The sequence below is a fragment of the Microtus pennsylvanicus genome, chromosome 8, assembly GCF_037038515.1.
Source record: "Microtus pennsylvanicus isolate mMicPen1 chromosome 8, mMicPen1.hap1, whole genome shotgun sequence".
Taxonomy (NCBI): Eukaryota; Metazoa; Chordata; class Mammalia; order Rodentia; family Cricetidae; genus Microtus; species Microtus pennsylvanicus.
The window spans coordinates 71,287,705-71,301,100 of record NC_134586.1 but is presented as its reverse complement, the minus strand read 5'-3'; the positions used below and the strand labels follow the sequence as shown (position 1 = coordinate 71,301,100).

The window sequence follows — 13,396 nt, the reverse complement described above, 5'->3', positions numbered from 1 at the left end:
TTTCTTTTTGGCAGAACTGGCCTTTGGGCAAAGAAATGCCCATACCTCAACCACTGATAGAGATACAGAGCATGCATCAATGGATAAAACAGGACTGTCATATCCTGCCAAGACAGGGTAAGATAGTTTTGAAAAGTTGCTTGCCTTTGAAAACGGTATGTCAGTTATGTTAGGCCTTAGCCAAAGTTGATTGCTTCAACACTGCTAACGTGACTTTGGGTGATTGCCCAGGTAGCTAGTTGTCTCTGTGATTTGTTGCATGTTTTGGAAGTTGTTTTACTGAACTTCCTAATTACCCAGGTACCATTATTTCCCTTCTCAGATCTTTGATGGGGTTGAAGACTATATAAATATAGTTACTTTCTCTCATGACTTGGCCAAGTTATTTATTATACAAGACCTAAGCTAGTTAGAATAGGATATTTGTACTTATTGTATATAATTTCATAGTAGGTTTAGAACTCTCTTATTTAAACAGAAGGGGGAGGTGTTGTGGGAGGTCCTCCCACTCCTCCAGCCAATAGCCGCTGAGATACCAGCCCATTGGGGCGTGGTCTCTCTCCCTTTAAAAAAGCAGCCACTTCCCTCTCCTCTCTCTCTTCACTTCCTGCTCCGCCGGCGACTAGACTCCTGGTTGCGTTGCGTAGAGGGCTGTTGCCTGGGACAGCGATCTGTAAGTTTTTTCCCCTTTAAATAAATATCACCTTATTAATCATAATCCCAAATTGGTGTGGCATTGTTTGTGACTTACGCCTTTTGAATTATTATTACTATTAATTATTACCATTGTTAGTTATTTTCAGCCTATCACACTTGTTTTTATTAGGCACTTACTCTGTCTTTTTCTAGGCCTTTGTAAGTACTAGAAACTTGAACATGAGTGGTGAAAGAGTATTTGACTGACATTCAAGAACAACAGCACACATGAACTGACAGCTATCATGATTTTATGCACAAGACCTGCACAAGATCCAATGAGTCACTATCCTATTATTGGAATATGAAGGAGTAATGAAATTCATGCCTAGCTAAGCAGCTATTGCTTAGTGATTGTTTCTGGAGAAAGGAAAGTCAGTTTTTTTTTTTCAAAAGTGTTGCTCCTGAAGGCTAGTCATGATATAGTAGATGTTCCTATACACTTGCTTGTATCTAGCATGCAAGTAGACTCAGTACACTCAAAAATAAACACACACACACACACACACACACACACACACACACACACACACATGAATTTTGTAGGGTAAAGTAATCTCCAAGATAGGTGAAGGGCTAAAGGCTAGACTAGTACATGAAAGTGGTTCATGGGTGCTGGTTCTTAAAGTAGGATTGTGGGTTTTATTTTGATTTCTTTTTGTTATTATTGAGATTATAATATAGTTACACCATTTACCACTTAACTGTTCCTTCCTTCAAATTTTTCCATATACCCATCTGCTGGAGGAACTTCTTCAGCCTATCGCTTCTGAGATGCTGGACCACTTTGGAAATGATCTTGGATGCTATAAAAACAGACGTAGGAACGTGCACAGGCTCTCTCTTTTTTTCTCTCTATCTTTCTCCCCCTCGCTTCCCCCCTCTCAGCTGCTGGATTTGATTCCTGTTCCCCACTCATGCAGAGGACTGTTTGTCTGTGAGTCTATTGCTAAATAAATAACCCTTTATTATACTCAATTCTGAGCTAGTGTGGGACTACTTTATTGTGATCCTCTATAACCGTCCTTACCCTCTTTCAAATTCATGACCACTTTTTTGATTATTGTTAAATGCATACACATTCCTACATATATATTTTCAGTCTATATAATTTGACTTGTATATATGTTTTCATATCATTCAGTATTAGATAACGTATTTGTTTATTGTTCTCCTTGGAAGACGATTTGTCCCATTAATAGAATTTATTTGTTGATTGTAGTACTTTGTGCAGAGTTGGGTCCTGGTAGTCTTTCTCATGGTCAATTTGACTTGTTTGCTGTTATCTTTGTTCACCTCAAGCTTAGGTAGTCATGTTGATGAGACTTTGTGGGTTGTAACTTCTGAGATTACTAGGGGACACTGTAGCAGCAAACTCTCTAATCCTCTGATTGTTACAATATTTCTCCCCCCTCTTCTGCAATTTTCTCTGAACCTTACTTGTGGGAATTGTTTTATAGATGTGTATGTTAGGACTAGGCTCTATAATTCTCATTTTGATTGGTTGTGGTAATTTGTAATGTTCTCTCTGTTGCAAAGAGACTCTTCTTTGATAAAAACATAAGATCTATAATTCTCTGTAGGTTTAAGAACAATCATTTAATATATAGTTAGGGAATATACTGGTTTGGTAAAGTGGTCACTATAGGTTCTTCAAGAATCATTTCACTAGACATTTAGAGTTGGCTAACATACCTCTACAAGGCAAAATTTCCCTGTCTTTGAGCAGGTCCTAAGTCCAATTCTAAAGCTCTTGGTTATCCTCAAGCAATATATGCCACTACTGCATCTTCAGGGTTACTATGCCATGCTGGTCAATGTTGTGGTTCATAGACTTCACAGCTGGTTAGGACTATAGGTTGCTTCCCTCCTTTAGAAGGTTGCATGGCGCCTTTTTTATTTTTTATTGAAAATTTCCACCTCTTCCCCTCCTCCCACTTCCCTTCCCTTCCCTGCCCCCATCCCCCCTCCCTCTCCAGTCCAAGAAGCAGTCGGGGTTCCCTACCCAATGGGAAGTCCAAGGTCTTCCCTGCTCCCGCCAGGTCCAGGAAGGTGAGCATTCAAACAGACTAGGCTCCCACAAAGCCCGTCCATGCAGTAGAATCAAAACCCAGTGCCATTGTCCTTGGCTTCTCTGTAAGTCTTCACCATCAGCCACATTTAGAGAGTCCGGTTTGATCACATGCTCCATCAGTTCCAGTCCAACTGGCCTTAGTGATCTCCCATTAGATCAGTCCCACCATCTCAGTGGGTGGACGCACCCCTCGTGGTCCTGACTTCCTTGCTCATCTTCTCCCTCCTTCTGCTCCTCATTTGGACCTTGGGAGCTCAGTCCAGTGCTCCAATGTGGATCTCTGTCTCAATCTTCATCCATAGCCAGATAAAGGTTCTATGGTGATATGCAGGATATTCATCAGTGTGGCTATAGGATAAGGCCAGTTCAGGCACCGTCTCGTCTGCTGCCCAAGGAAGAAGCTGGGAACATCGCCTTGGACACCTGGGAACCTGTCCAGAGTCAAGTCTCTTGCCAACCCTAAAATGGCTCCCTTAATTAAGATATCTACTTTCCTGCTCCCACATCCACCCCTTCTCCATCCAAACCATCCCATTCTTCAAGCTCTCCCCATTTTCCTCTTCTCCCTTCTTTCTCTCCATTTCCCCTTATCCCCACCCCCCCACATCCATGCTCCCAACCCCTGTCTAGCAACAATGAATAAATGGAACCTCCTGAAACTGAGAAGCTTCTGTAAGCCAAAGGACACTGTCATTAAGACAAAAAGGCATCCTACTGATTGGAAGAAGATCTTCACCAACCCCACATTAGACAGAGGTCTGATATCCAAAATATATAAATAACTCAAGAAACTAGACATTAAATCTCTAATTAACCCAATTAAAAAATGGGGTATTGAACTGAACAGAGAATTCTCAATTGAAGAAGTTCAAATGGCCAAAAGACACTTAAGGTCATGCTCAACCTCCTTAGCGATCAGGGAAATGCAAATCAAAACAATCCTGAGATACCATCTTACACATGGCAGAATAGCTAAAATAAAAAAACACCAATGATATCCTATGCTGGAGAGGATGTGGGGTAAGGAGAAAACTCATGCATTGTTGGTGGGAATGCAAAATTGTGCAACCACTTTGAAAATCAGTGTGGTGGTTTCTCAGGAAACTGGGAGTCAACCTACCTCAGGACCCAGCAATTCCACTCTTGGGAATAAACCCAAGAGATGCCCAATCATACTACCAAAACATTTGTTCAACGATGTTCATAGCAGCACTATTTGTAATAGCCAGAACCTGGAAACAACCTAGGTGTCCCTCGATAGAAGAATGGATAAAGAAGGCATGGCACATATACACTTTAGAGTTCTATTCAGCGGTATAAAATAAATAACATCTTGAATTTTGCATGCAAATGGATGGAAATAGCAAACACGATCCTGAGTGAGGTAACCTAGACCCAAAAATATGAATATGGTATGTACTCACTCATAAGTGGATTCTAGCCATAAATAAAAGACATTGAGCCTATAATTCAGGATCCTGCAGAAGCCAAATAAGAAGGTGAACCCAAAGAATAACATATAGTTATCCTCCTGGATATTGGAAGTACATGGTGCCTTTGTTAAGGAATGGAGGGTGGATTTGATCAAAACACATTATATGAATGTAAGTAATTCTGAAAAAAATAAAAACAGCAATTAAAAGCATTTTCTGCAGTGTCACATAGAGCCACAAGGAGGGGACTCTATTGATTCCTTTCTATCTGAGGGCCCAGTCATGTCTATAACATATGTGGCTGACTTAAAAAATCAAATATCAGCTTCTTCCTCAATTTCTGATCACAGCTGAAGTCATTAAATCTTAACGGGTCTGTATCTCAATGTTTAATCCTTGCTTTGTTTTGGACCCTCTTGAGATCTTTAAGTAGCGGTATGTTAAGAAATTGTCTTCCTTTAGACTACTATGCACGACTCTAAAAGAACATCATTAAAATCAACATGTAATCCAATTTAAGACATATTACTTATCACACATAGGTCACTATATGGGTGATATTCTTAATATATATATGGACTCTTGTTTGTTTCTCATAATTTATTTCATCTTTACTGCTTCCTAAAGACCAAGCTCTTAATTGGCATGCTAGCCCACCATACACACAAACAGATGAATATAAAACACAGATTATTTCTTTCTTGGCTGGCTGTGACCACATATTCATGCAAATGCAATTAATCTTGGATATATGTCAGAAAGTAGATTTTAATAAAGTCATATTAAAAGTCTCTTTTAAGAAATGATTGCGCTTTCTTATAGACCAGGCAGTTATGGAAAGAAGAAGTGACTTTGTGGTTTAGGAGTGCTACTAGCAAAATAATCAAGATCAATGCCACTTGGCTTTCATTTATTTTTCAGAGAATAGACCGTTTTGTCCTCACATTGATTTTTGTTGACACTTGAAATGTTTCCATGTTGTGATGTGTGTGGTTTATTTATACCCAGGCACGGCTAGACATACCAGCTTTCAAGGGAAGGAGAAAGAGAGCCTGGTCAAGCTGTCATTCAGCTCTACCACTGTCATGCTTATTTACATAGCACATGTCCCTAGGGACCACCAGCTTTAGGAAAAGAAAGTTATAGAAAAGACTTTTTAAGGCTTTTCTTTAGCTATATAGACATATTTCACTCCAGAGAGTGGAAGCAGAGATTTTAGGAAAGCTTTATCTTTTTAGGATTGGGCTGTTAAGGAAAAATTTGTGAAGAGGTGGTTCAGTACTATGCAGGATCCCAAGCTCTCAGTCTGGATTCAGTGAGCTCTCATTAGTTCAGGTCAACTGTTTCTGTAGATTTCCCTGTCATGGTCTTTACCCCTTTGCTCATATTATCATTTCTACCTCTCTTCGACTGGATATGGGATCAGAATTTATCCCTAGTGCATGAACTGGCTTTTTGGAGCTCATTCCCTATGGAGGGATACCTTACTCAACTTAGGTACAGGGAAAGAGCGTTGGTCCTGCCTTAGTGTGATGTGACAGACTTTGACTCCCCATTGGAGGCCTCATCGTCTTTGAGGAGTGAATGGGGGGTTGGGTTGGGGAGAAGGTAGGATGAGCAGGAGGCAGGAAGGGAGTAGGAATTGGGATTAGTATGCAAAATAAAAAGGCTGTTTTTAAAAATATATATAAATGATGTAAAAGTCCATAAAATAATTATTGTTAAGGTTAGATACGTGAGCATAATAAAATATAGATGTATACTTGAAAAAAAAATAGCTCCCAGGACCTGATTAAGCTATGGACATTGTGGGAGCCCACGTTTATTCCCATCTCACAGGAGGCAGGGAAATTCCCTCAGCTAGCTGTTAGCCAGTCTAGACCAAGTGGTAAGAATCAGATTCATCAAGATATCCTCCCTCAATCTATGGAGTGGAGAGTTATCAATGAAGTCATCCAATATCTTTTACATATTTTCTCACACATGCAAATCTATAAAGGTCTATGCTCTTACACATATGGGAGCATACATGCAGTAGAGAAAAATAAACACAGGTTTGAGTATCCTATTTTCTAGAAAAAATCTAAATGAATAGTTATTATAAGAGATAACATGTTTTGTTTGTTAGGTGTGTGTATCACTATAAGGGATGAGAAATAAATAGGTAGAGAATTACCTAACACCTTATTTGATCTCTGCAGATAACTCTGCATAGCACCTCAAACCTAGTCCTACTTTATGGAATGTTGCTTGCTTTTTGTTTCTTTTCCAATGCTAATAGTCAAGCTTATTGCATATTATCAGTATCAAATGGGCTCTGTGCAATTGCACACTGATTAGCATTTTTTCTGCTGAATTGTCCTTGATACAGGTTGTTTGGAAGCAATGAGGTTGTGTGCACAACTTCAGTCCCAGGTCTTAGGACACCTAGGACACAATCTGCTTTAGCCAGATTGAGTTTTGCTCAGATAAGAATCCAGATTTTTTTCTTTCCATTTCTCCTCAACTAAACGACAGGAATTTCCGTTTGCCTTTATGTGACTAGAATTTGTCTCAGGGTGCTTCATGAAGGAGACAGTACATACTTGTCAGGGTTGTTTGTTTCTTAATATTAAAGATTTGATGTTTCAATGTATTTATTTTATGTGTGTGAGTATTTTGCCTGTGGTCGTAGAGGGCGTAAGATCCCTTGAAAGTAGAGTTATGGATGACTGTCTGACCTAGGTCAGTTGCAACCAGCACGTGGTCTTAACCTCTGAGTCATATAAAAGGTTTTAGTTCAATATGTTCTGCAACATTAATACCCTTGCTGGAGGACATAGTTCTTACACATTCAAATTTTGCAATGGAATAGAATAAATTCTAATTTCAAAAACTGGTCATTTCCTTCAACTTTGTATCAATTCAAGGTAAATCTTTTTAATGTGTTGCAAATTCTGTAGGAGTCTCAGAATTCTCTTCTCTGACACAGTGACTCCACCAGAGTGGAGTCACTTTTTTTCTCAGCTATGTTTCCATAGCTTCTTAACTTCATCACTCACAGCCATTTGTCACACTGTGTATGTGAAACTAAAATATAGGTGATAAATATTCCTACTGCCTCTGAGATACTAAATGGAACAGATATGAGTTCTCAAAAATCTCCTAATGTATCCAATCTCTAGAAATATAACTTCTCTTACTGGGGGTTTGATGGAAAAATTCCCCAGGTCAATTGGCATGTCATTAACTTGACCCCCTCTCAGGTGTATGATGTCTGGTGAATTCGACTTTCATTTTTACACATGTTCACTCTCTCAGAAAAAAAAAACGACCTTAAATTCTAACAGATTTAGTAGACTTCGCAGGGGAAGCTTTACTCTCCCTGAGGAGCAGATGGTGGGTAGGATAGAGGGACAACAGGTATTGGTGTGTATAAATAAATAAATAAGAAAAAACCCAAAGTCATTAAAATCCATATTTATGTGTCCTGTTTCATCCTCTTGTCACTTCGTGTTGCATCAGGAGGTTGGTAACCTAGTAACAAATCTTTGTTTAGCTTTTGTCCTTGTTGTTTGTTTTTTGATAGAGTGTCCTGTAACCTAGACTGACCTCCAGCTCACTATAGCTGAGATTGACCTTGACAGCAGAAACGAAACCAGTTACAAATAAGAAAACCAGCTGAACATTAGGGTTCACAGCCTCTTTATCTTGACAATGGATCCAATGTTACCAAGCACCTTCCACTACCACCACCATACTTATCTTGCCATGGTGGACTGCAACATCTCAAATTTTAAGCCATAATATATCCTTTCTTCTTTAACTTGCTTCTTCTCAGAAAATTAATTTTACAATGAGAAAAATAACTCAATTATCCATAATAATCACTCAGAGAAGCATGATACTACACATAAAAATTGCAGCAGCATCTCACACATATATTTCAAATATATTGACATGTCAACTATTTTCTTCTTTTTTAATATTCATGTATTTATTCTCAGAACATATAAACTTATCTTCTCAGAGAATAGAAAACAGAAATTTCACTCAGTGACTTAATGATGGACCCAGTCAGCTCACCCAGTCCCCATACCTAAAAAAGATTCCCGGGTTGGGGGGGGAGGATGCCTAGAGTGCACAGCACCCTGCGGCATAGGGCTGTACATAACTCTAAAGGCTCTCAACCTGTTGTCAGAGTGACAGAGAGTCCAAGGTCCACAATCCTCATGATGCCAGATCCCCTGGATCAGTTAGGGCAACAACGTACTGCAGTACAGTCACACACGTGCTGAAGGAAGTCACCTCTAGGTGGCTATGTTTTTGTTCAGGCTGGGGGACAGTGCTAGGCAGTTAGTTATCCTGTCACCAGGACAGCAACAAGGCTGCAAGGGGCAGAGCTGAATGAAACCTGAAGTAATATGCTCCTCCATCTTCCTGTCCCTATGGAGCCCACCTCACAGGCTCCGGACCAGGAAATCTGATTGTTTCCTAAACCCCATATCCAAGAATGAGAGCCTGGAAAGAGGGATGTGAGGGTTAAAAGGACAGGCACCCGCTTTGGAGCACGTTTATCAATCCAATCAAGTGTTGTGTCAAGCTAAGATGATCTCTTCCCTGTGCTTCTTGGTGAGGGTGGTGCCTGGCTTGTGTTGGGCATCGGGGTGGTTTGCTAGCTCTGGAGGGCAGGACAACACCGGGCTCTCTAGGATAGCTTGCTTCAGTTCATAGAACACAGCCGAGTCCTCTTTGGTGAGGAAGGTGATGGCTACACCACTCTTGCCTGCTCTTCCCGTGGGGCCAATTCGGTGAATGTAATCTTCAATATTGTTGGCCATATCATAGTTGACAACCATAGACACATCTTGAATATCAATACCACGACCAGCCACATCTGTAGCCACCAAAATATCCTTGAGGTTGGACAATGCAAATTCTCGCTGCTCATGGCCTTTTCCACCATGCAGTGTACAGGTATTGTACCCCATCTTCTCAACAGACTTGGCCAACACGTTACAACCCTTCTTCTGGTTGACAAAAATGATGATGGGTGGATCAAAATCTTGTTCCAAAATTGCCCGCAGCTTTTTCCTCTTTTCTGATTCTGACATGATGAAGACCTTTTGTTCCACTTGCTCATGGGGCTTGCCTGCAGAGCCAATGTACACCACAGCAGGTCTCCGAAGATAGCTCCTGGCTAGGCCTCCACTGCTAGGGGCATAGTAGCCATGAACATGACTGTTTGGCGGTATTTATGTTTTCCTGACTCAAAGTTGGCCAACATCTTCTCTGGTCCTCAGCCTCATCTGTGTCCGATTTCTGGTTGCTGACAGGCATGCGTTCCAGGATCTTTTGCACATCTGGCTCAAAACCCATGTCAATCATCCTGTCTGCCTCATCCAGAACCACATAGGTACAGCAGCTCAGCACCAGGTAGTGGTTCTCCAGCACATCAATGAGACGTCCTGGGGTGGCGATCACAATCTCACATCCCATGTGTAGCCTGGAGATGCCACCAAAGACAGCCACCGTGCGGATACCTAGTGGCTTTCCAAATTTGAGTTCCTTCCTCATTCTGCTGAGCCAACTCATGGGTAGGAGCCAGAATAATGGCATAAGGGCCCTGGTCTGACTCTTCGATCCTGTCAATCTTGGGAAGTGTGGTGGTGATCCAGACCAGTAATGGGATAAGGAAGGCTGCTGTTTTGCCGCTGCAGGTCTCAGCTACACTAATGATGTCACGATTCTGTAGCCCAATAGGAATGACCTGACACTGGATAGGTGTTGGCTACTTGTAGCCACACTTATCAATGACTTCCAAGATATGTGGGGGCAGAGATGAATCTTTCCAGGACTGGATGGGATTGGGGATCTTGCCACCTTTGGCGGTGATGCTATAGTCTTCACGGAGGATCCTCCAGTCCCTGTCTGTCATCTCATCTAACTTCTTCTGGGACCAATGGTTATCATCCCAGCCTTGCTTGGCTTCCTTCTTACGAAGTTTACGGAGTCTTGCCTCCTCTTGCTCCTTTTCTTCCAGGATTCGCCTATTTTTCATCAGGTCTCCTTAGAAACGTGACTGTGCTCGTTTCTGCTGCTTTAGGTCAATGCCTGCAATGAAGCCTCGCCCCAACAACTGTACCTGGTGCCGTTCTTTGTACAGGGGATTGTAGTCAATGGAAGTGTCTTCAGATGCATCCCACTCAAAGACAAACTTTCCGTCGTTGAGATGCCTTTTTCGGCGCCGTTTTTTGATGCCACCTAGATAATAGCGTGCAGTTCCTTTCTCTTAAACTTTTCTTCCTGGATCTTCTGGTGCCCTTCCTCATCCTCGTTCCCATTGGTCTCCCGCTCCATCCTCTCTCAGTTCCTGCCGCTTCCGCTCCTGAGGATCTTCTAGTGTCTTCCTGCTTAAATCCTGGAACTGTTTTCTTTTCTTCCTCTCTTCTTCCAACATCTTCTGGCACTCTTCCACTTCCTGCTGCCGCAGCTTCAGAGCTTCAGCTTCCCGCTCTGCTTTGGAGAGGAATTTGGGCTTAGCTTCAGCTTCTTCTTCAGCCTTTCTCTTGGCCAGAAGTTCCTCCAGGAACAGTGGCTGGATCTTAGGCTTTCTGTCGCTATGTTCATCCTCATCACCCTTCTTAGTGTCTCTGTCTTTCCGAGATTTGAAATATTTTCCTAGACCAGGAGACAAGCTGGATCTTCTGCGGTCCTTGTCCCTCCTGTGTCCATCCTTGTCTCTGTCCCGCTCCTTCTTAATCCGATCCCATTCTTTATCCAGCTCTCGTTCTTTGTGTCGTCGTTCTCTCTCTGTAGACTTGGAGTGGGACCGAGAGAACGGCTACCTTATTGCCGCCTATCCCATCCCGTGACGGATGCTGCTTTCTATCTTTAGTTGGGGAGGACTTCCGGTCCCGGTCTCTATCTACCTCTCTATCAGGAGTCTGTGATCTCTTCCTTTCCTCCTTGGGTGATGCATCTCGATCCTTTTTTGTCAACCAGTTCTCCTGACATCACCCCACGCCTCAACCGCCTAACGCGGCCTCAACGTCAGTCCAATTATTTTCTTCTTAAATGATTGCTACAAAAAGCCATAGTCACCACTCATACACTGATTTTACTAATTGAAGGTACAGTCTACCCTTCAAATCAGCTATGTAATTATCAGAAAGACTAGATTTCCCTTGAGAATGGAGCGTGACTCAACATTGCTTTGAATATAACGGAATTGACTAGGCAGCCCCCTTTACAACAGAAATAAAAAGTTGCTCTCATAACCTCCTCTGTGTTCATACAGCAGCAAGGGAAAACTTGTCTAGATGCATTTTGCCTGCCAGACTTCCAACTTAGCAAGGAATTACATTTTCAGAAAAATATACGCGAAGGTCATTCTGTCCCATGGAGTTTATGATATCACCAAACAGAGCCCGTTAAAATTGGAAGAAAATAACTCTAAAGTCGATATTCCCTCTAAGTACACCGAGAAGTTGTTTGAAAAGTGCTTAATGAGATGGAACAGTGTAGGGAGAAGCAACCATGTTGGGTGAATTTGGACTGATGTGTTTTATTTTTAATTATTAATTGAATTGATCTTCTGGTTTTTCTACAGTCTACTATTACATCCTCCATAATCAAAGGGATTAATCATGAAGAAGAAATATTTGTCAGGGCAGTTTTTCTGTCTTTGCCGACCATAAGAATCCTTACAAGGATTTCATCAGGGCAAGTGAGAATTAAAAAGGAATAAAAGAAACTTGGAAAAGCAGACTTCAGAATACTGATTAATACAGAAGGCAGAAAAGCAGAAGCCTCCAGTCAGGTGCTATAGGTTCATCTGTCCAAAACGGAAATATGCCCAGCAATTCTCCACAAAGTTACTCTAGGGTATAAAAGTGCCCAGTAGAGTAGAGAGCTAATGCTTTCATGCATTTGCAACTAAAATTTCATGGTATATAAGGTGCATCTGTTAGGACAGATTGTCAGAATTTATTTTAAGAGAATCAGTGGGATTATTAGAGGTCAATCTCAGAAAACTGATTTTTGACTCATAGAGAAACAAGATATAAAAATAGTAAAAGCCAATTAAAATTTATATTATTTTACCAACTATATATAAGCTGTTATCATTAGACATGTAAACATAAATTTACTTTATGATACATTTTTTCTAACTATTTGAAGATCTATATTTATTTCTATGATTCTTATAACCGTGTCTTAGTTACTTTTCTTCTGGTATATTGGAATACCATGACAAAAAGAATTTTGGTGGGGAAAGGTTTGTTTTAGGTTAGGATTGTTAAGGTATAGTCTGTAAAGACAGATATGGAGGTCATGTCTGTAAGAATAAGCATAGCCCTTGTGGATCACCTTCTATCTCACAAAGGTGTGGAGACAGAAAACAAAGAGGGACAATACTCAAAGCTTGCCCATATTTACATACATGCTTCAGAAAGGCTCCAACTCCTAAATTTTTCACAGCCTTCTTAAACAACTCCCACATCTGATAAACAAGTGCTAAACGTGTGACAGTTTGGATCTTTTGAATTTCCATTATTCGGTAACACACAAAATATTGCATTCCACTGAGACACTTTCATACATAATGTGCTTCTCACTTATGGATCATCCTGTGTCTTCTCCCCTAGCAGTATCTTATGTTCTATAACCTTCTCTACTTTAAAACCACTTTTCCCTCTTGTGGTCTTCTCTCTATAGCCACATTTCACACACACACACACACTAAAAGCCAATCTGCACATATGAGAAAAAAATACATGGTGTTTATTGTTTTTCTGAGTTTGTCACCTCACTTATATAATAATTTCAGTAGCCTCTTTTTTCCCCTCCTTATTTCATTCTTTTAGTTTTCTGTACAACTGAATAAAATTGTGGGGCATACCTTAATCCCAACATTCAGGAACCAGATCTAACCACAGTGGATCTCTGTGAGTTTGAGACCAGCCTGATCTACAGAGTGAATTCCAGGACAGGCTCCAAAGTTACAGAGAACCTCTGTCTCAAAAAAACAAAAAGAAAAACAGAAGATTGCATTAAGACCTATGCTGATTCTGTTTCTTCGTTCTGAATACAGCAGAATAAACATGGTTATATTAGTATATAGAACCCATACTATTTCCAGTAGTTATATAGCTGGGAAATATTGTATAGCAACATTTGTTGCTCTTGTTGTTGTGTTTTTTAGGGATAG

The 13,396-nt window shown here is 40.8% G+C and overlaps 1 pseudogene; it reads right to left on the bottom strand.

Moving 5' to 3' along the window:
- Nucleotides 1-8,768: 8,768 nt before the first annotated feature.
- Nucleotides 8,769-11,199, bottom strand: LOC142855573 (putative ATP-dependent RNA helicase DDX23 pseudogene; annotated as a pseudogene).
- Nucleotides 11,200-13,396: the final 2,197 nt, after the last annotated feature.